Genomic DNA, 21,718 nt, shown 5'->3' with positions numbered 1-21,718 from the left:
GACTTATGAAACATAAGATGATCCCTATCAAAGAGAGAGAGTTGCAAACGATAACCTTTTACCATTTGGCTCATAAAAAGGAAGAGGGTACTTATCACTGTGATGAGAAATGCCTGGATTCCTCAGCCCCGGGAAAGGCGTGCCTCTCCTTTTAATTTCTGGATATTCAGGAATCAGTAAGGGCCAGAGGGTTCCTGACAGATCCAGAACAGCACACAGGAAGCCTCTTGTTAAATGATTTCTGACACAGGCTGTCTGAGGAAGACGCATCAGGCTGTCTAATGCTGAGAATCACCTCCAAGAGGAGGTGGGACTTGAGTTAACATTGGCCTCATAGTGGGCCAGATATATATTTTTACTTCTTAACTGATTGTGCACACGTGTTCAGTCATGTCTGACTGACTCTTTGCGACCCCATGGACTGTAGCCCGCCAGACTCCTCTGTCCAAGGGCTTCTCCAGGCAAGGATACTGGAGTGGGTTGCCATTTCCTTCTCCAGGGGATCTTCGACCCAGTAATCAAACCCATGTCTCCTGCATTGCAGGTGGATTCTTTACCACTGTGCCACCTGGGAAGCCCTTACTTTTAATTATCCAGGAGCAAACTGGTTTGAGAATTGAGCAAATTTGAGGGAGTGGGGGCTGCTGGAAAAACACAGATAACGCCCACGCTTCCGTTAACATGATAGCCAACTCTGGGTCATGTCCACAGCTCTGCTCCGGCTCAGCGGAGGACACGGTCCTGAGACGCTGCCCTCCGCTGTGGGAGTGTCTCTCGGCACCTCGCTCCCTAAACAGAGGCCTGCCCTGTGGTGGGTTTGTCTGGATCCCTGCACTGTCTCCGCCATGCTTAACCTGACTGCATGCTGTGGGGTTATCCTCTCCCCATCCCATTCGCTCAGGGAATGTACATTTCCTCCTTACATTTCCTCCAGTCTCTCCAACTGGCCTGAAAGCTCCTGGAAAAGAGGAGTAAAGGGCCTCTGTGCCTCCTCTGTGCACCCAGCACAGGTCTTGGTCATGGCAGGTATTTGAGAAGTAGTGATTAAAGGGTGCAATGAATCCAGACATGGGGAACGCAAAGGTAAAAAGCAGAGGAAGTTTGAGGCAGTTTAGATACGAGACAAACTCCTAGCCACCTCAGACTGTCAGCTGCATGAAGGAGCACACTGTGAACGGGTCTGAATGCTGGTGGGTGTGGGAGACTTGACTCATACCCAGCCTCACACAGGACCAGCTGAGCGTCTGCATGCTCCTCTTACACGTGTTAACTAATGTCTCATAGGAATCCAATAAAGAACAAAAGGAACCATTACAACCCCAGGGATGCAGTAGTTGTGAGAGGGATTTGGGCCCAATTAGCACCTGAAGCTGTGTCACTATCTAACCCATAGCCTGGAGCATCACCCAGAGCTGAACCCTAAAGGGTAAAGCATTCCAATCTGATGAAAGGCTCTTCTCAGAGAGGATGTGCTGTGGCCTAAGGACGATAATGGATGGACCATGGGCTGAGGGAAAAGCCTGAGGACACGTGAACTTCAGGTTCTCCCAAGGCAGGTGTGAGGCAGAACACTGGCCTGAGGCACAGAAACCCAGTGAGCAGTGTTGAGAGGCTCCCCACCACACGTCACCATCCTCCAACACGAGTCAAAAGGGGTCTCAGTGGCTCATATAGCCCAACAACAAACCACAGACAACACAATCAAAAACAAACGCAAGACCTAAATAGAATTTCTCCACAGAAGACATACAGATGACCAACAGGCACGTGAAAAGATGCTCAACATCACAGATTATTAGAGAAATGCAAATAAAACCACAATGAGGCATCACCTCACACCTGTCAGAATGGCCATCATTTAAAAATCTACAAATAATAAATGCTGGAGAAGCTGTGGAGAAACAGGAATCCTCCTACACTGTTAGTGGGAAGGTAAACTGGTGCAGCCACTATACAAAAAAGTATGGAGGTTCCTTAAAAGACTAAAAATCGAGTTATCATATGATTCAGCAGTCTTACTCCTGGGCATGTATACAGAAAAGACAAGACAAAAACTCTTAGTTCAGAAAGATATAAGCACCCCAGGGTTCATAGCAGCACTGTAATAGCAAAGACATGGAAGCAACCTAAATGTTCATCAAAAATGAATGGACAGAAAGATGTGCTTTACACACACACACACACACACACACACACACACACACACTGGAATACTACTCAGTCAAAAAAGAAATAATGCCATTCGCAGTAACATGGTTGAGTCTAGAGATTATCACACTAAGTGAAGTAAGTCAGACAGAAAAAGACAAATACCATATCATTTATATGTGGAACCTAAAGATATGATACAAATGAACTTATTTACAAAGCAAAAAAGACTCCCAGACATGGAAAACAAACACATGGTCACCAAAGGGGAAGGCGGTGGAGGGATGCGTTAGTATGGGATTAAGAGATACACACTACTATATATAAAAGAAACAGGAGCCAACTGTGTATCATAGGGAACTGAATTCAATATCTTGTAATAACCTAGAGAAGAATCTGAAACTAAGATAACATTGTAAATCAGCTATGTGTGTGCGTGTGTGATCAGTCGCTCAGCTGGGTTTGACCCTTTGCGACCCTAGGGGCTGCAGCCCACCAAAATCAACTGTACTTCACTAAAAACAGAATTTGGCACCTCGTAAAAAGAGAGGGGTCATAGTCACAGTCTTTTTTTTTAAATTTTCCAATTATTTTTATTAGTTGGAGGCTGATTACTTTACAATATTGTAGTGGTTTTTGCCATACATTGACATGAATCAGCCATGGATTTACATGTGTTCCCCATCCTGAACCCCCCTCCTGGCGATCTGTTTCACAGTTGATAATATACATGTTTCGATGCTGTTCTCTCAGATCATCCCACCCTCGCCTTCTCCGATAGAGTCCAAAAGTCTGTTCTATACATCTGTGTCTCTTTTTCTGTCTTGCATATGCGGTTATCGTTACCATCATTCTAACTTCCATATATATGTATTAGTATACTGTATTGACAAGGAGAAACGTGAATCAGGGCCAGTCAGGCAATTACTGTCATGGTGAGCTACAATCTCATCACACAGCAGAACTGCCAGGTAGCCTGGAAGAGCGGGCCTCAAACAGCAACAGTTTCAGCAGGACCGAGTATAGAACAAAGAAGATGCTCCGAACAACCTAGCCGGCTCCACGAGCAGACTAGGAATTCTTAGGTTTTAAAGGGCCCCAGGACGTTTGGCCGGGTTAAATCTGCTGGACACAGGGGATTCTCCATGCCACAACCCCATGACCTTAACGAAGCTTCCATTTCCTTTCCTGTAGAACAGGCATCACACTACCACCTGGGTCAGAGAACTGTTATGAGATTAATTCTTAAAGCAGGCGGAAGCACAGAGTCTGGAAGAGTGAGTGTTAGCCGGTCAGTCGCGTCCAACTCTCTGCGACCCCGTGGACTGTAGCCCTCCAGGCTCCTCTGTCCATGGGATTCTCCAGGCTACAAAGATGAGTACTCAGTAAATGCTAGTTGTGAGCATTTACCGTCCTCGGCCTCTTGAGGCATCAGGTCTGAGCTCAGAAGATGAAATACATCCCGAAGGAATCAGACTATCATTTATTGGGGACCATGTGCCAACTTCTGTAATATAAGCTCATTTTAATCATTACCAGTTCTATTAATAATTTACATACCATAAAATCCATCCATTTCAAGGGTACAACTCAATGATTTTTACTAAATTTATGAAGTTGTGCAAAACATCGCCACAACCCAGTGTTAGAACATTCCCATCATCTCTCAGAAGATCCCTAGTGCCTGCTTGCCATCACTCCTTCCCAGGCCCAGCTCCAGGCAGTCACTAAACTACTTTCTGTCCGTATGATTTACCCGGATATTTCATATAAATGCACTCAGATACTCTGTGGGTTTTTACATCTGGTTTCTTTCATTTGGTATATTTTTGTGGTTCATATGGTAGCATGCATTGATATTTTGTTCTTTTCATTGTTGTTGAATTGTATTCTGTTGTACTGACAAACCACATTTTCTTTAACCACTGTTTCACTAGTTGATGGCCATTTGAGTTGTCTCCAGTTCAGGGCTGTTATGAATGAAGCTATTAAGAACACTTACATACAGGTCTGTGTGTGAGTATGTCTTGTTTTTATTGAGTACATTCCTATGAGCAGGTTTCTGATTCACATGGTAAATGTATATTTAACTTTTAAAAGAAACTATCAAATTATTTTCCTAAGTAGCTACCATTTTCTTACCAGCAAGGTCTAAAGGTTCCAATTTCTCCATATCCTCTCTCATATCCTCTATCTTTTCGGTGACAGCCATTTCACAAGTGTGTGAAGTGGTATTTCAGGCTAGTTTTAATTTGCATTTCCCTATGACTAACCATGTGAGCATCTTTTGTGGGCTTATTGAGCATTCATATATCTTTTTTGGTGACATCTTTTCAAACCTTTTGCCAAGTTATAATCAATTCCCCTTTTACTGAGTTATAAGAATTCTTTCATATTTTAGATACAAATCCTTTATCACATACATGATTTGCAGATATTTTTTCTAGTCTGTGGCTTCTGTTTTCATTTTCTTAACAGTGTCCTTTGAAACACATAAGTTCTTAATTTTGATGTAGTACAATTCATCAATTTTTTCCATAAAGGACTGTGTTTCTGGTATCATATATAAGAAATATTTGTTCCACTCAACATCACAAATATTTTCTCCTACATTTTCTTCTAAAGGTTTTATAGTTTTAGGTTTTACACCAGGTTTATGATCCATTTTGGTTTAACATTTTTGTATAGTATAAGGGTCTAGATTCATTTTTTACATGCAGATTGATATCCCACTGTCTCAGCACCATTTGTTGAAAAGACTGTTCTTTACCCTATTGAATTGTCTTGGTACGTTTTGCTGAAAAATCAACTGAATATAAATATAAGGCCTTATTTCTAGACTCTTAATTCTTTTCCATTGATCTATGTGTTTATTCTTATGCCAGCACCACATAGTCTTAATTATTGCTTTGTAGTATTTTTTGATATTGGGAAGTGTAAATCCTCCAGCTTATAAGATTGCTTTTGCTATTTGGGGCCTTCTGTATTTCCAGGTAAGTTTTAGGATTAGCTTGTCAGCTTTTTAGTTTTTACCCGCCGTCTCCCCCAAAAAAAATCCTGCTGGAATTTTTGATAGGGGTTAAAATGACAATTCTCTCCAAATCAACCAGTATTGAATCTCAATTTATGGAGAATTACCAGCTTAATGATTGAGTCATCCAAGAAATCAGTGAACATAAAATACCTCTCCATTTATTTCCATGCGTGCTCAGTTGTGTCCCACTCTTTGTGACTCCGTGGACTGTAGCCCGCCAGGCTCCTCTGTCCATGGGATTCTCCAGACAATATTGAAGGGGGTTGCCACTTCCTCCTCCAGGGGAATTTTCCTGCACAGGAATCGAACCTGCTTTTCCTGCGTCTCCTGCATTGGCAGGTGGATTCTTAACTGCTGCGTCGGATCTTTTTAGTTTCTCTTAGAAACACTGTACAGTTTTCAAGGTGTAAGTCTTGAGTTCTTTTGTTACATTTATTCCTTTATTCTCTCTGATACTATTGTGAATGAAATTGTTTTAATTCTGTTATTGTATTATTCATTGCTATTACATAGAAATACGGTCGATTTCTGTGCATTAATTTTGCCATCTGTGACCCTCTGAGCTTGTTTACTCACAGTGTGGTTTCTTAAAATTTCCTACATAAAGATCACGTTGTCTTTAAATAAAGATAGCTTTTACTTCTTCCTTTCCTTTCTGGGTGCGTTTTCTTTCTTTTTCTTACCTGATTGCACTCACTAGAAACTCCAGTACTCCAACTTGAAGTAGTGAAAGCAAATTGTTTCCTGTGTCCCTGAGCTTGTGAAAAACACTTCAGTCTTTTACCATTAACCATGATGTTGGCTGTTGGCTTTTTTCTTTTTTTGTATGTGCTATTTATTAGGTTAAGGAAGTTCCCATCTATTCTTGGTTTGTTGAAAGCTTTTATGATTGGACGTTAGATTTTGTCAAATGCATTTTTTTAAATCTATTGAGGTGATCATCTGGCTTTTGTTCTTTATTAATATAGTATACTGGGCTTCCCTGCTGGCTCAGTTAGTAAAGAATCTGCCTGCACTGTAGGAGACCTGGGTTTGATTCCTGGATCTGGAAGATTCCCTGGAGAAAGGAAAGGCTACCTGCTCCAGTATTCCTTGCCTGGAGAATTCCATGGACAGAGGAATCTGGTGAGCTACAGTCCACAGGGTTACAAGAGTCAGACACAATTTAGCAACTAAACCACCACAATATAGTATCGTATATAAACTTGCTTTAGAATGAACCAATCTTGCATTCTCGGGATAAATTCTACTTGATCATGAAGTACTTTTTTCACATGTTTGCTGTATTCAGTTTCCTAACCTTTTGTTGAGGATTTCTGTGTCTATATTCATAAGCAACAATGGTTTACAGTTTTCTTGCCATATCTTTTCTGGCTTTGGTATCAGGGTAATTTTTTACATCATGAAACAAACTGGGAAGTCTCCTTTAGTCTTCTCTTTTCCGGTAGAGTCTGTAAAGGACTAGCACTGCTTCTTCAGTTATCTGATGGAGTTCACTGCTGATGCTGTCTAGGCCTGGGCTTTTTGTGGGAACATTTTAATTTTTAATTCAGTGTTTTTCCTTTTTATAGATCTGTTCCAGTGTTCTATTTCTTCTTGAGTCAATTTTGATGATTGTTGCTTTTTATGTTCAATGTAATCTTTATAATCATCCCTCAAAGTAAGAATGCTGCCGCTGCTGCTAAGTCACTTTAGTCGTGCCCGACTCTGTGCGACCCCATAGATGGCAGCCCACCAGGCTCCTCTGTCCATGGGATTCTCCAGGCAAGAACACTGGTGTGGGTTGCCATTTCCTTCTCCAATGCATGAAAGTGAAAAGTGAAAGTGAAGTTGCTCAGTCGTGTCTGACTCTTCACGATCCCATGAACTGTAGCCTACCAGGCTCCTCCATCCTTGGGATTTTTTAGGCAAGAGTACCGGAGTGGGTTGCCATTTCCTTCTCCACAAAGTGAGAATAAGAATAAGGCCTGCTTTACTTTGAACTGAAAAGACTGAGTGATTTCTCTCAAGGTCAGATATCTGGAACGTGACCAGTCAATGGAGCTGCAAAGTCCATGCTGCTTCTACCAGGCCACGCTGCCCCAAAGCAGATGCTCATCAGGGTCGCCACTGAAATGACCTTATGTATCTGTGGAAGCCCTGGTCTGTCCAAGTCTAGGGTTTTTTAGTCAAAGACGTGTGACTCCCTGGAGTTCAGTTGCTGGCAGTAGGGACGCTGCCCACAGCCTAGGGTTCTCTTTCTTCAAAACCCCATCAAGGGTCTCCGCCTCAAGACGTTCTACCCAGTGTGATACTCTCAGGTAAACTCAAGGCTCCAGTGCTTTGGTCACCTGATGTGACTAGCCCTCACACTGGAAGAGACCCTGATGCTGAGAAAGACTGAAGGCAGGAGAAGGGAATCACAGAGCATGAGATGGTGGGACGGCGTCAGTGACTCAATGGACAGTAGTCTGAGCAGACTCCAGGAGATGGTGAGGGACAGGGAAGCCTGGCGTGCTGCAGTCCACAGGGTCACAAAGAGTCAGACATGACTGAGTGACTGAACAACAATAAAACTCTGGGGAAGACACCCGGTGACAGAGGCCGCACCTAACAATTCAAAGTCCTCTCCCTGCAAAGGACGTAAGGGGCTAGACTGAACCACACTTGTCTTGACAGTGATAGGTGACAACTGATAATCAATATCCCTGCTAGCTTAAGAGAAGCCTGATATGTGGCTTCCTGAACTTTGTTTTCTCATGCAGAAACGATATGGTTGCTCTCCTCATGGGAAGAACCATCAGTGATAAAATGTACTGGGCTCTGTGTGCTTCACAGAAAATAAAGAATGAGGCTTCTCCCTTATCTGGTCAACGTGTCTTTTATCAGGTCTAGTGAATCTCCTGAAAGATTATTATATAAGATGAGGCCAAAGGGCCCATGCTAAGTAGATGCTATGTTGTATTTAGGACTTCCCTGATAGCTCAGGTAAAGAATCCGCCTGCAATGCAGGAGACCCTGATTTGATTCCTGGGTCGGGAAGATACACTGGAGAAGGGATAGGCTACTCACTCCAGCAATCTTGGGCTTCACTGGTGGCTCAGCTGGTAAAGAATCCACCTGCAATGCGGAAGACCTTGGTTTGATCTCTGGATTGGGAAGATCCCCTGGAGAAGGGAAAGGCTACCCACTCCAGTATTCTGGCCTGGAGAATTCCATGGACTGTATATGTTGTATTTAAGGTGCACACAACAGATCTCTATCAGAAAATTGTATACATTAAAGCAATAAAACAGAAAAGAACTGAGCTAACATTCTTCCCATTTTGGTATGATTTCTTTGTTGTTTGTTTCTGAAGACAAGAACAGCTTTGAAATTCCTCATATTCATCAGCTTTAGGAAAATCTTCCAAAAATCAGTACTGTTCGATTTCAAACCATTACAAATCCCAAACATATCTCTTGACTGAGATAAATTATTTGATGAGTCATTCCCAAACGACTTTGATGGATAAAAGTAACCAAACTAAAACAGCTCTTTAGCTTCAGTTGCTACATAAAAAGTTTAGTTTAGAACCAAAAGTTTTTTTATTAATAAGAGTTGCACCCAAGAAAATCTTGGGAGAATAAACATGTATACATATGTGTGTGTACATGTATGTATATGTAAGCAACATATACATACTTACATATACACACACTTGAAGCTCTGAAAATAATCAATTAATAATAAATAGAGAGGGAGAAAACTTTTAGAGGTGACAGAAATATTAATGGCACAGGTGGTTTCACAGATGTATCATTGTTGTTTCTTGCTGTTTAGTCACTAAGTCATGTCTGGCTCTCCGCGACCCCATGGACTATAGCCCACCAGTCTCCTGTGTCCATGGGATTTTCCAGGCAAGACTACTGGAGTGGGTTGCCGTTTCCTTCTCCAGGGGATCTTCCTGACCCAGGGATCGGACCCACATTTCCTGCACTGGCAGGAAGGTTTTTCACCACTGAGCCACTTGGGAAACCCTCACAGGTGTATACATATCTCCAAATGCATCCAGTTGTATACGTTAAACATATACAGTTTTTATATGTCAATCATATTTCAATGCGGTGGTTTACAAAAATGAACGTGAGTCAAAAACAGTCTCAGAGCTTAGAAAATTTGGTTTTAGTCACTATTGTGAATATTAAAAATATGAGTACTTAAGGAAATAAAGGATTTAATGGCCAAACATAACAGCTTCATTTTGGAGAAAATGCCCTGATTTCATTGAAGACACTATGCTAGATGTATAAGGCACTCCAAATTTTGGGTCTGCTGTTTAAGTCACCCAATTTATAACACTTTGGTACAGGAGCCCAGGCGAACACTTACTTGGAGCTGAAAAAGCTGACAACCTTGAAAGAGCAAAGGGCCCAAACAAACGAACAAACAAAAAAACCAGCAGAGCCTGCTCTCTCTACACAGAAGACAAAGCAAGGGGCAGCAGAGAAAAGTAGAAACCTTTTAGACAACAACACTCACTCAGTCACACACCAAGAACTGTGTCCCCTCCCCAGCCACACCAGCAAAGGTGGACAGAGCTCCTAGATTTCCAGCCTCGACCCAAAGCCTGCATCAAAGTGCTGTCCGGAAGGCTGAGTAGGGCAGCAAGACAGAAGCACTTTCATCCCTGCCAGGCGGGGAGGAGGCGTCACCCCTGCAGTCCCAGTGGGGAGAGCAGAGGAGGTGATAACAAGACATCCCTTCCCCTCTCCACTGCGGGCGTCTGTGAGGCCTAGTGGAGAGGCAGGATATTAACCACAGCTGAGGGGTAATGAGGTCCTCCTCCTTTGCCCCACAATGGGGAGCGAGTCCATGGAGGAAGCAGTAATGAGGCACCCTGCCCCTCTCAGCCAGGGTGGTATCAGTACAGACTACTGGGGGCCAGAACTCTCCCCATCCAGCAGTAATGAGGAGCCCCTTCCCCGGGCATCAGCAAAAGCTGAGTCAAGAACTGGAGCTTCCACTACCATCTGCAGGAATGCTGCTACACCCCATCTGACATTGTCAGAATAGGCCTTCCAAAACATAAAATTTAGATAACATCCAGAATCTCAGAATACAATGCCCCAAATATTCAAACTCACTTGTCATACCAAGAACCTGGAAGACCTCAGCTTGAATGAGGAAAGACAGTCAGTGCAGGACACTGAGATGACATGGATGTCAGAATGAGTCCACAAAGGTTTCAAGCTGCCATCATAAAATGATTCAGCAAGCAATCAGAAACATAATGGGGGAAGAAAATATGGAAAGTTTCAGCAAAAAAAATAGAAGATGCAAAGTAAAACTGAGTGGAAATCTCAGAATTGAAAAACACAATATCAAATCAAAACTCAGTGCAGGAGCTCAAGCAGAATGGAGGAGACGGAAGAAACAATCAATGAACAGTAGAGGCTACCCAGCTTGAACACCTGGGCTTCCCAGGCGGCGCAGGGGCAAAGAACCCGATACAGGGGACACAGAGACGCAGGTTCACCCCTGGGTCGGGAAGATCCCCTGGAGAAGGAAATGGCAACCCACTCCAGGATTCTTGCCTGGGGAATCCCATGGACAGAGGACCTTGGCGGGCTATGTGACCCTGGGGCTCACAAAGAGTCACTGAGCACTACTGTTACCATTAACCTGAAAGACAGAAAAAACAGAATGATAATTAAAATCTACCAGCTAAAATTAAAATAAATTAAAAAATGAAAAGAGTAATGTGGAAACCTACATTACCATATGTAAAATAGAGAGCCAAAGGGAATTTGCTGCGTGGCTCAGGAAACTCAAACAGGGGCTCTATCAACCTAGAGGGGTGGGATGGGGAGGGAGATAGGAGGGAGGTTCAAAAGGGAGGGGACATATGTATACCTAGGGCTGATTCATATTGAAGTTTGGCAGAAAACAAAATTCTGTAAAGCAATTATCCTTCCATTAAAAAAAAAAATTTTAAAAAAAACAAAAATAAACAAGTGAAACCTAAATAAATTCAAAAGCTTTTGCACAGCTAAGGAAACCATAAACAAAATGAAAAGACAACCCAGAAACTGGCAGAAAATATTTGCAAATGATTTTAACAACAAGGGATTAGTCTCCGAAATTTGCAAACAGCCCATGTGGCTCTATATATGAAAAAACGAACAACCCAATCAAAAAATGGGCAGACCTAAGTAGACATATATTCAAGGAAGACATCAGATGACCAAAAAGTACATGAAAAGATGCTTAGCAACACTAAAAATTAGATGCAAATCAAAACTACATTGAGATATTACCTCACACCAGCCAGAATGTCTGTCATTACACACAATAAATGCTGGAGAGGGTATAGAGAAAAAGGACCCCTCCTACATTGTTGGTGGGAATGTAAATTGCTGCAGCCACTATGAGAAAAAATATATAAGTCCCTTAAGAAACTAAAAATAGAGCTGCTATATAATCAGCAATCCCGCTCCTGGGCATATATCCAGAGAAAAACATAGTTTGAAAGGATGCATGCACCCCAATATTCATTGCAGTGCCGTTTACAATGATCAAGACATGGAAGCAACCTAAATGTCCATTGACAAATGAATGGGAAAAGAAGATGTGGTACATACGTACAATGGAATATTACTCAGTCATTAAAAAGAAGGAAATAATGCCTTTTCAGCAACATGGATGAACCTGGAGATAATCATACTAAGTGAAGTAAGTCAGACAGAGAAAGACAAATATCATATGATATTGCTTATATGTGGAATCTAAAAAAAATGATGCAAATGAACTTATTTACAAAGGGGAAAGAGGCTCACAGACTTAGAGAACAAACTTGTGGTTACCAGGAAGGAAGGGTGGTTTGGGAAGGATAGATTGTGAGTCAGGGATTGACTTGTACAAACTGCTATATTTAAAACAGATAACCAACAAGGACCTATTTTATAGCACAGGGAACTCTGCTCAATATCACGTAACAATTTAAATGGGAAAGAACTTGAAAAAGAATAGATATATGTATATGTATAGCTGAATCACTTTGCTGTACACCTAAAAGAAATGCAACATTGTTAATTAACTATACTCCAATATAGAATAAAGTTATAATAAAATTTAAAACAAATCTACCAGCTCTCAGGAACATGTAACACTGTAACAAGGGACCTAAGGGCTGCTTCTTTGGAATCTGGGAAGGACAGGGGAGAGAGGTTAGTACTGGAAAAGCTCTCAAAGAGATCTGCCTGTAAACCTCCTGAGGGTCTGAACAAGCCCACAGGATAAACCCAAGAAATCTGTATTGTTACACACAGGTTTTGCCTGTTTTTCAAAAGTTTGCTTTAAACCACTTCACTAAAACAGAAGACCTACATTAGTACATGTTTTCACTAACCGAAAGCAATCTGAAGAAAATTTTTGCTTTTATGAAAAAAAAAATTGCTTCTTTGCTTTACACCATTTCGGCATGCAAAACGTTTCATAGAACTCTCTACTTTTAGATAACAGGGAAAGCCTGTATTTCGAACATCTGAAAACTGAAGACAAAACAGTCTTGAAAGCAGCAATAGAAAACACCTTAACTCTAAAGAGAAAACAATTTTAATTAAAACGAATGTCTAATCAGAAACCATGGAGACCAGAAGTAAATGGCACAGTATTTTTGAGGGCTGAAAGAAAAGAACTGTTAACCAAGAATCTCATACACAGTGAAAAGGTCCTCAGAAAATGAAGTCAAGATATTCTTGGGTGAAGGAAAACTAAGAGAATTTGTCAGGCTTTATACAATAATTATTTTTTGGCAATTTAAAAATTATAAAATCATTATTATTTTTTAAATAATTTTATAATTCACCATTGCAACAAAAAGAATAAAAAACTTAGGAGTATATCTACCTAAAGAAACAAAAGACCTATACATAGAAAACTATAAAACACTAATGAAAGAAATCAAAGAGGACACAAACAGATGGAGAAACATACCGTGTTCATGGACTGGAAGAATCAATACTGTGAAAATGACTATACTACCCAAAGCAATCTATAGATTCAATGCAATCCCTATCAAGCTACCAACGGTATTTTTCACAGAACTAGAACAAATAATTTCACAATTTTTATGGAAATACAAAAAGCCTCAAATGGAGGAATCAACCTGCCTTCAGACTCTACTACAAAGCCACAGTCATCAAGACAGTATGGTACCGGCACAAAGATAGAAATATAGATCAATGGAACAGAATAGAAAGCCCAGAGATAAACCCACGAACCTGTGGACACCTTATCTTCGACAAAGGAGGCAAGAATATACAATGGGAAAAAGACAACCTCTTTAACAAGTGGTGCTGGGAAAACTGGTCAACCACTTGTAAAAGAATGAAGCTAGAACACTCTCTAACACCATACACAAAAATAAACTCAAAATGGATTAAAGATCTAAATGTAAGACCAGAAACTGTAAAACTCCTAGAGGAGAACATAGGCAAAACACCCTCCTACATAAATAACAGCAGGATCCTCTATGACCCACCTCCCAGAATATTGGAAATAAAAGCAAAAATAAACAAATGGGACCTAATGAAACTTAAAAGCTTTTGCACAACAAAGGAAACTATAAGCAAGGTGAAAAGACAGCCCTCAGATTGGGAGAAAATAATAGTAAGCGAAGAAACAGACAAAGGATTAATCTCAAAAATATACAAGCAACTCCTGCAGCTCAATTCCAGAAAAATAAATGACCCAATCAAAAAATGGGCCAAAGAACTAAACAGACATTTCTCCAAAGAAGACATACAGATGGCTAACAAACACATGAAAAGATGCTCAACATCACTCATTATCAGAGAAATGCAAATCAAAACCACAATGAGGTACCATTACACGCCAGTCAGGATGGCTGCTATCCAAAAGTCTACAAGCAATAAATCCTGGAGAGGGTGTGGAGAAAAGGGAACCCTCTTACACTGTTGGTGGGAATGCAAACTAGTACAGCCACTATGGAAAACAGTGTGGAGATTTCTTAAAAAACTGGAAATAGAACTGCCATATGACCCAGCAATCCCACTTCTGGGCATACACACCGAGGAAACCAGATCTGAAAGAGACACATGTACCCCAATGTTCATTGCAGCACTGTTTATAATAGCCAGGACATGGAAGCAACCTAGATGCCCATCAGCAGACGAATGGATAAGGAAGCTGTGGTACATATACACCATGGAATATCACTCAGCCATTAAAAAGAATTCATTTGAATCAGTTCTAATGAGATGGATGAAACTGGAGCCCATTATACAGAGTAAAGTAAGCCAGAAAGATAAAGACCAATACAGTATACTAACACATATATATGGAATTTAGAAAGATGGTAATGATAACCCTATATGCAAGACAGAAAAAGAGACACAGATGTACAGAACAGACTTTTGGACTCTGTGGGAAAAGGCGAGGGTGGGATGTTTCGAGAGAACAGCATCGAAACATGTATATTATCTAGGGTGAAACAGATCATCAGCCCAGGTTGGATGCATGAAACAAGTGCTCGGGCCTGGTGCACTGGGAAGACCCAGAGGGATCGGGTGGAGACGGAGGTGGGAGGGAGGATCAGGATGGGGAACACATGTAAATCCATGTCTGATTTATGTCAATGTATGACAAAAACCACTACGATATTGTAAAGTAATTAGCCTCCAACTAATAAAAATAAATGGAAAAAAAAATAAAAATTATAAAATTAATTATACAAAAATGGAGCATGGACTTAAATGTAAAGCTATAACATTTTAGAACAAAAACATAGGAAAAATCCATGAGGAAAAGCCCCTAGACCTAGGGCTAGGCCAAGAGTTCTTTGATGTGAAAGAAAAGAATGTTCCATGCAAGGGAAAACGGATAAATTGGAAGTCTTCAAAGACTAAAAACTTTTGATCTGCTAGGGGCCCTGTTTTGTTGTTGTTCAGTCGCTAAGTCGTGTCTGACTCTTTTGTGACCCCAAGGACTGTAGCCCATCAGGCTCCTCTGTCCACGGGATTTCCCAGGAGAGAATACTGAAGTGGGTTGTCGTTTCCTTCTTTAAGAGATCTTCCCAATGCAGGGATTGAAGCCAAGTCTCCTGCATTGGGAGGCAGGTCTAACTGCTGAGCCACCTGTGAAGCCCCAAGGGCCCTTATAGGAGAATGAAAAAAGTTACCACCAGGAGAAAATATTTGCAAACCACATATGCAGAGAAGAACTAGCATCTGGAATGTGGACAAATGTCTCAAAACTCAACAGAAAAATAGGTTAAAAAATAAACAATCCAATTAGAATATGAGGAAAAGATATGAAGACACATTCATTGAAGGGAATATACAGGTTGCAAATAAACATATAAAAAGATGTTCAACATGATTGGTCATTAGGGAAATGCAAATTAAAATCACAATAAGATATCACTACAGATCTATCAGAATAGGTAAAATTTTAAAGCAGTGACAACACAAAATGTTGGCAAGAACACACAGAAATTGGATCACATTGCTGGTAGCAATGTAAAGTGGTACTGCAACTCTGGAAAACAGTTTTGCAGCCACCATACGATTCAGCAATTGCACTCCTCGGTGTTTATCCCAGAGAAGGACTTATGTTCACATACAAAAAGCTATACATGAATGTTCATAGCAGCCTAATCCATAACAGCCCCAAACTGGAAACAACACAGATGTCCTTCAACATGTGAATAATTTAAAATGGGGAAGTGGTTGCAGGGTACATCAATATCATGAAATAACCACTCAGCAATTAAAAAACGAGCAAACAATTAATTCAAATACAACCTAGAGGACACTCCAAAGAATTATGCTGAGCAGAAAAGTTAACCACAAATGGCTACATTTTTTTTCTATATAAAAAAATAACAAATACATGTGACAAGATCATAGAAATGGAGATCTGGTGAGTGGTTACTGTGGGACAGCGCAGGGAGTGAGGGCAAGAGGGAAGTGGGCGTCGCTAAAAAGGGGAGCAGAGCATCCTCTGGTCTCTGTTCTGTGTCTGGACCATGCCAATGTCAGTATCCCAGTTGAGCTAGGCCCTTGTTCTACGGGTTTGAAGAAGTCAATCCTGGGGAGAATGAGGTAGAGGGAACACAGGATCGCTCTGCATTACTTCTCACAACTGCATTTGAATCTGACATAATCTCAAAATAAAAGGCTTAATTTTTTAAAAGTAGCTATTCTCAGCTCTCCATCTGTTCAAAAACAGGTGGTAGGCTGAATTTGGCCCACAGGCTGTAGTAGTTTATAGAGCTTAATGCAAACAACAAGAAACACTATACGTTCATTCAGTGGAGTCTTAGTTGTTAAAACTGTAGAGAGATGTGGCCACAATTAGACGTCTTAAAGTGTGTCTTCATTGCTTTTCTAGATGGCAAGTGTCCATTCCCAAAGCTAACCTGAAGTGGATAGGAGCAGCAGATATGTAACCCCTCTGGTTTTAGAATCTTCAAAATCCTCTTTCTCTTATCATTGCTCTCATATCAGTATCACAAGCTCCCTTTCCCCAGGTATATGCTGCCCCCGTCTTCCTACCTCCTGGATTTTCACTGCATCATGGACACAAGTGTGTGTTTTATTCAACTCTGGTGTGGGTCATGTAAATATGATCATTCTTTGAACAGGAGTTTTGTTTGAATTGCATAGACTGGTGTTCACTTTCTCAGTTTTTCCATTTCAGTGTCAGTTTTGTCCACTGTGCAGCACACACACACAACTGTGTTAATTGTGTGAAAAAGTATCTGTGAGGGCTTCCCAGGTAGTGGTAAAGAATCGGCCTGCCAATGCAGGAGACACAAGTTTGATCCCTGGGTTGGGAAGATCCCCTAGAGGAGGAAATGACAACCCACTCCAGCAGGGTTCCTGGGAAAATTCCATAGAAAGAGGAGCCTGGCAGACTACAGTCCATGGGGTTCCAAAGAGTCAGATGCAACTGAGCATGCATGCATGTACAAAGTGTCTATATTCACATTCATATTAGAAAATCTTTGCTCCAGTAATCATTATTCATTCACTGTGGCCTGTTTCCTTTCTATTGCATTGTAATTATTTATGTTGGCCTCTCTTTTAAAAAATTGTATTGTGGGGAATTCCCTGACAGTCCAGTGGTTGGGACTTGGTGCTTTCACCACGGTGGCCTAGGTTCAATCCCTGGTCAGGGAGCTAAGATTTCCTCAAGTCATGAGGCACAGCTGAAAAAAAACAAAAAATGCACTGTGATCCTTAGCTGATTGCATTTAAGGGTAGGGCACTAGAAAGCTGTGTGCTCACGGGCGAGGCTTCGTGGAGCTTACTGACCAAGGGCTCTACTGAAGGTTGATCCCAAGTAGATCACTCTTTGACAACATTCGTGTCCTTAGGTCTTTTCTCCTGGGTCTATTAAATTACCTGGAGAAGATGCTTTATTTTTCCATCTTAAGGTTATGATCTTCCTTACACATTCTGGGTGCTAGATATGGGGGGCGGGAAGCTGCTCATTTTGTCTTCATCCTGGGATGAAGTTCTTTTTTTCCTTCACTGTTGTCTTATCATCAGGAGAGAGCATGTGTTTGACTCACCATCACTAACTAGAAGTCTTCATTTAAATCATCATAATCTGAGCCAACACATGAGGAATTAAAATGGCAGGAAGGGTTTAACATGACATCTAGATTTCTCATCATTCTTTGTGTGTGGGGGTGTGTGTTTTAATTTCTGTTTTGGTTTGTCATCATTCTTGGCCCCCAGCCCCATAGTTACGTCAAGCACATGAACTCAAATGATCATTCTGGATATAGCTGAGATTAGTTCTCTTCACTGGAGATGGTTAGGCTAGTAGGCAGGAAGTCAAATCCCAAACCTAACTTGAAGGAGGAAGTATTTGGATGTGGCATCTTCTTCAAAATCTATTTTCTCCTGCTTTTTGTTTTGTCAATATTATACCAGGATTGGGGGCCCATCCTCCCCAACTGTATGCTCTCCTAATCATAGATAGTTCATCAGAACGGATCCTGTTCCAGGAGGAGGCAGGAGATTAAACCAGTAATTTCTATAGATGGGTCTTTTGGCTCTAAGTTTCTGAAGTTCAAGTAGTGTTTTGTGGGGTGGTCTGGAAATCTAACCATCAAATATGCGCCTTTATTGCTTTGTGAAAATGTGCTCTGAGTTTCATGTAGCAACCTGACATGTCAGTAACAGACTAAATGCCAGCTTGGGGGACACACTCCCTTGGGGCAGAGCTCCAGACTTGATGTGCTGGGTGATGGCAGCTCAGCAGGGTGTTCCTGGGGGCTCTTCAGAAATGGGTGGTCCCCAGCAGTGGGCCTGGGCTTTCCCTAGCAGGCAAAGAATCCACCCGCAACGCAGGAGACACAGGAGACTCAGGTTCACTCCCAGGGTTGCGAAGATCCCCTGCAGTGGGAAATGGCAACCTATTCCAGGATCCTTGCCTGGAGAATTCCATGGACAGAGGAGCTGGGCGGGCTGCAGCCCACGGGGTCAGAGAGAGCCAGACACGACAGCGGCTGAGCATACGCGTGTGCAGCTGTGCGCCTACCAGGGGACACGCCGTCCTGCCCGGGCCCCTGATGAAGGGGCATTGAGAGCGGGCCCTAAGGCAGCCAGCACGTTCCCACAGGGGCAGGGCTCACCCTGGATGCTTGCCTGAGAGGATCAGGAACGGGGAAGAACTGTTCGTGTTATCTGTTCTGCTTGACATTTCGCAGAGTTGACGCAGTACCTGGGAATGCGTTTATATATACAAAGCAAGGATTTAGAGCATGCTATTTTTTGTGTTTTGCCAATTTGACAGGTAAAGCGGTATTCTTTTATTATTTGGACAGGAATACCTCTGTTTATAAAGATGTGCCTCCCCCCTCCTGGCCTTGTTGACCATTTATATCTTTCCCTCTTGTGTTCTCTGTTCAGAACTGTTTGCTGGTCACCTTCCCATCTCAGAGCTCATCATTTAGAGGAAGTAGACAAACACATACATTTTGTAAATGTTTCTGGAACTTGAAAAGAGAGCCTCTGTTTTTAGACACAGAATTTGATATAAGTCAGATTTATTGATATTTTATTATGTGGTTTGGGTCTTCTAAATCCTTATTTTTTATTTACTTGCCCTGTCATGAGCTGAAAATGGTGAACTGAAGTCCCTACTTATTAATACTAATAGGCTTCTACCACCCTTTGTAGTTCCTGTAATTTTTGATGAGAAAAATGTGATTTTATACATATCTATAATTTTTGCATCTTCATTGTGAATTATATACTTCATCACCATGTGTCCTTTCTCTTAGGTTTTTGCTACCATTCACCTGTAACAGTGAGGTTGTAAACACTGCCTCCCTTTAGTTTCTCTGAAATGTCATTTTTTCATGATTACAGATATAAGTATTTAAAGCTGTAAATGTTTCTCTCAGCACTCCTTGAATGGCATTATTTCCACATGTATCACTGACATATCATACTCTTTGCCTATCAGCTATTCTGAATCACTTCAAGGTGTATCTTTTTTACATAGCGTATACTTGGGATTTTCCTTATAATCCAGTTTGAGTCCTTTTCTTTAAGTGTATCTGGACCATTTACATTTACAGACATGACAGGTGTTTGGTCTTGTTTTTTTCATCATATTTTACATGACACATGGTCTTTCCACTGATGTTTTAAAATAACTTCCTATATATGACTGTTTCCTTTGTTTCTGCATGTGCTCTGATCATTCAAAAAACTTTATACTCTTACCTTTTGATGGTTACCTTATTTACAAATCTGACTTTAAGATGCCTAAGTGTGGTCTTCTTGAAACTGTTATACATTCTTGAATCTCTGAGTTTATCTTTTTCATCAAATTTGAAAAATTTTAAGCTAATTTTTATTTCTGTCCCATCTGTGTGCTTAAAAACCGTTTATTTTCTCTTGACTGAAAAAAATCTATATTTATCTATTAGATCAAGTTTGTTAACACTGTAATTCAAATCTGTATCTTTGTTTTTTTCAGCTTTTGATCTATCCACTTAAAATCTCCAACTAAAACTGTTGATCTCTTTCTAGTCGATTGTAGTCACTTGATATATTTTGATGCTATATTGGCAGCAACATACATATCCATGATCATAATATCATTTGTTACTAATAATATATGACACCCTTTGCCCCTTACAGCGTATTCATCTTGTAATTGTTTTGCTAATGTTAAAATTACCACCATGGCTTTTGTTCAATCTGTTGACATGTATTTTTTCCATCTTTTTACTTTAATATACTTTAATATACTTTGTCTTTAATATACTTTGGCTTTAAATATGTCTTTTGTGGCTATTACTACATCTTTGAATACCCAGCCTGGCAGAGAATTTCAATGTCTCTGGAGAATCTAGGTGAAGGAACTAGATGGAAAGACTTTCAAGGAAGCTGTAACACAGTTAGAGGTAGAAGTAACTCCAGGTGGAGGGCCTTGCAGAAGGAGTTCATCCTGGACTTCTGAATTTGTTCCAGTCCAAAGAAAGTGATGCCTTGGGAGTTGGGCCTAAACCCAAAAAGCTCACTGTGCTCTCTGTAACAGTGACTGTGATCCATGTGGCTAGCTGCGCTTTGTTCCAATCAGAAAGGGAACAGTTCAAGGCTGGAGAAGTTTCCTTCCTGGGAGGGTTCAAAGACAGTCTTCTGTACGACGGGGAAGTGAACAAAGGAAGCATAGACCTTAACCACTGCATCATTGAGCACCCAAAGTTCCCTCTGGTCTACCTTTCTGAAGTTATTACTCAACAGCTCAAGAGATTAAAAGCTTTTTGAAAAGACTGGCTCCTTTCCACAGACCTGGCAGGTGATGAGATAATATGGATGACCCAGCTAGAATACACTGAAGTCAGAAACATTTGCCTTATAGAATAATGAGCAAATATTCAGAACAACAGAGGACAGCCTGGCTACTGCAAGACACAAAGATGCCTAATAGAGTGGGTGAGGCAGGACACAGGTACACAACTATGCTTCCCTGGTCTTTGAAGCAAGGGGCAGGTGGGACAGAACTTCAGAGTACGTGCAAGCACCTACACAATCCTAGTACAGATATTCTGGAAGGATCGGGAGGAAGCTACTCATCGATTTCCTTGATCCAAAGATTCTGTATCTCATTTTTAATGTTTAAGCAAGTCTGTGGCAAATACTGTAGAGAACATAGAATTAAACTTGGTTCCAAAAAAAAAAGTATTCAAAGTAAATCGATAGGCACTTCCCTGGAGGCCCAGAGGTTGTGACTCTGCCTTCCGGTGTGGGGGAGGGTTCGATCCCTGGTCAGGGAGCTGAGACCCCACAGGTCTCACAGCCAAAATGCCAGAAACACAAAAAACAGAAGTAATATTGTAAAAAATTCAATACAGACTTTCAAAATGGTCTGCATCAAGAAAAATCTAAGAAAAAAAAAAGCAAAAGAGACATCTTCAGGTGACGGAGCATTCGGGGGTATTTTTAATATAGAGCTATAAAAGATAAACATGCTCATGTACACACACATACACATACATCCACACACGTGTATGTGATGGCA

At 41.1% G+C, this 21,718-nt stretch overlaps 1 protein-coding gene across 1 annotated transcript in view; it reads right to left on the bottom strand.

The window, feature by feature from the left end:
- The window catches only part of LOC110142110 (uncharacterized), a 112,212-nt gene that overhangs the window by 2,965 nt on the left and 87,529 nt on the right, over positions 1 to 21,718 (bottom strand). The gene's annotated exons all lie outside the window — the stretch shown is intronic.

This window comes from Odocoileus virginianus, chromosome 28, assembly GCF_023699985.2.
Source record: "Odocoileus virginianus isolate 20LAN1187 ecotype Illinois chromosome 28, Ovbor_1.2, whole genome shotgun sequence".
NCBI lineage: Eukaryota > Metazoa > Chordata > Mammalia > Artiodactyla > Cervidae > Odocoileus > Odocoileus virginianus.
This window is presented reverse-complemented; position numbering and strand designations above follow the sequence as displayed.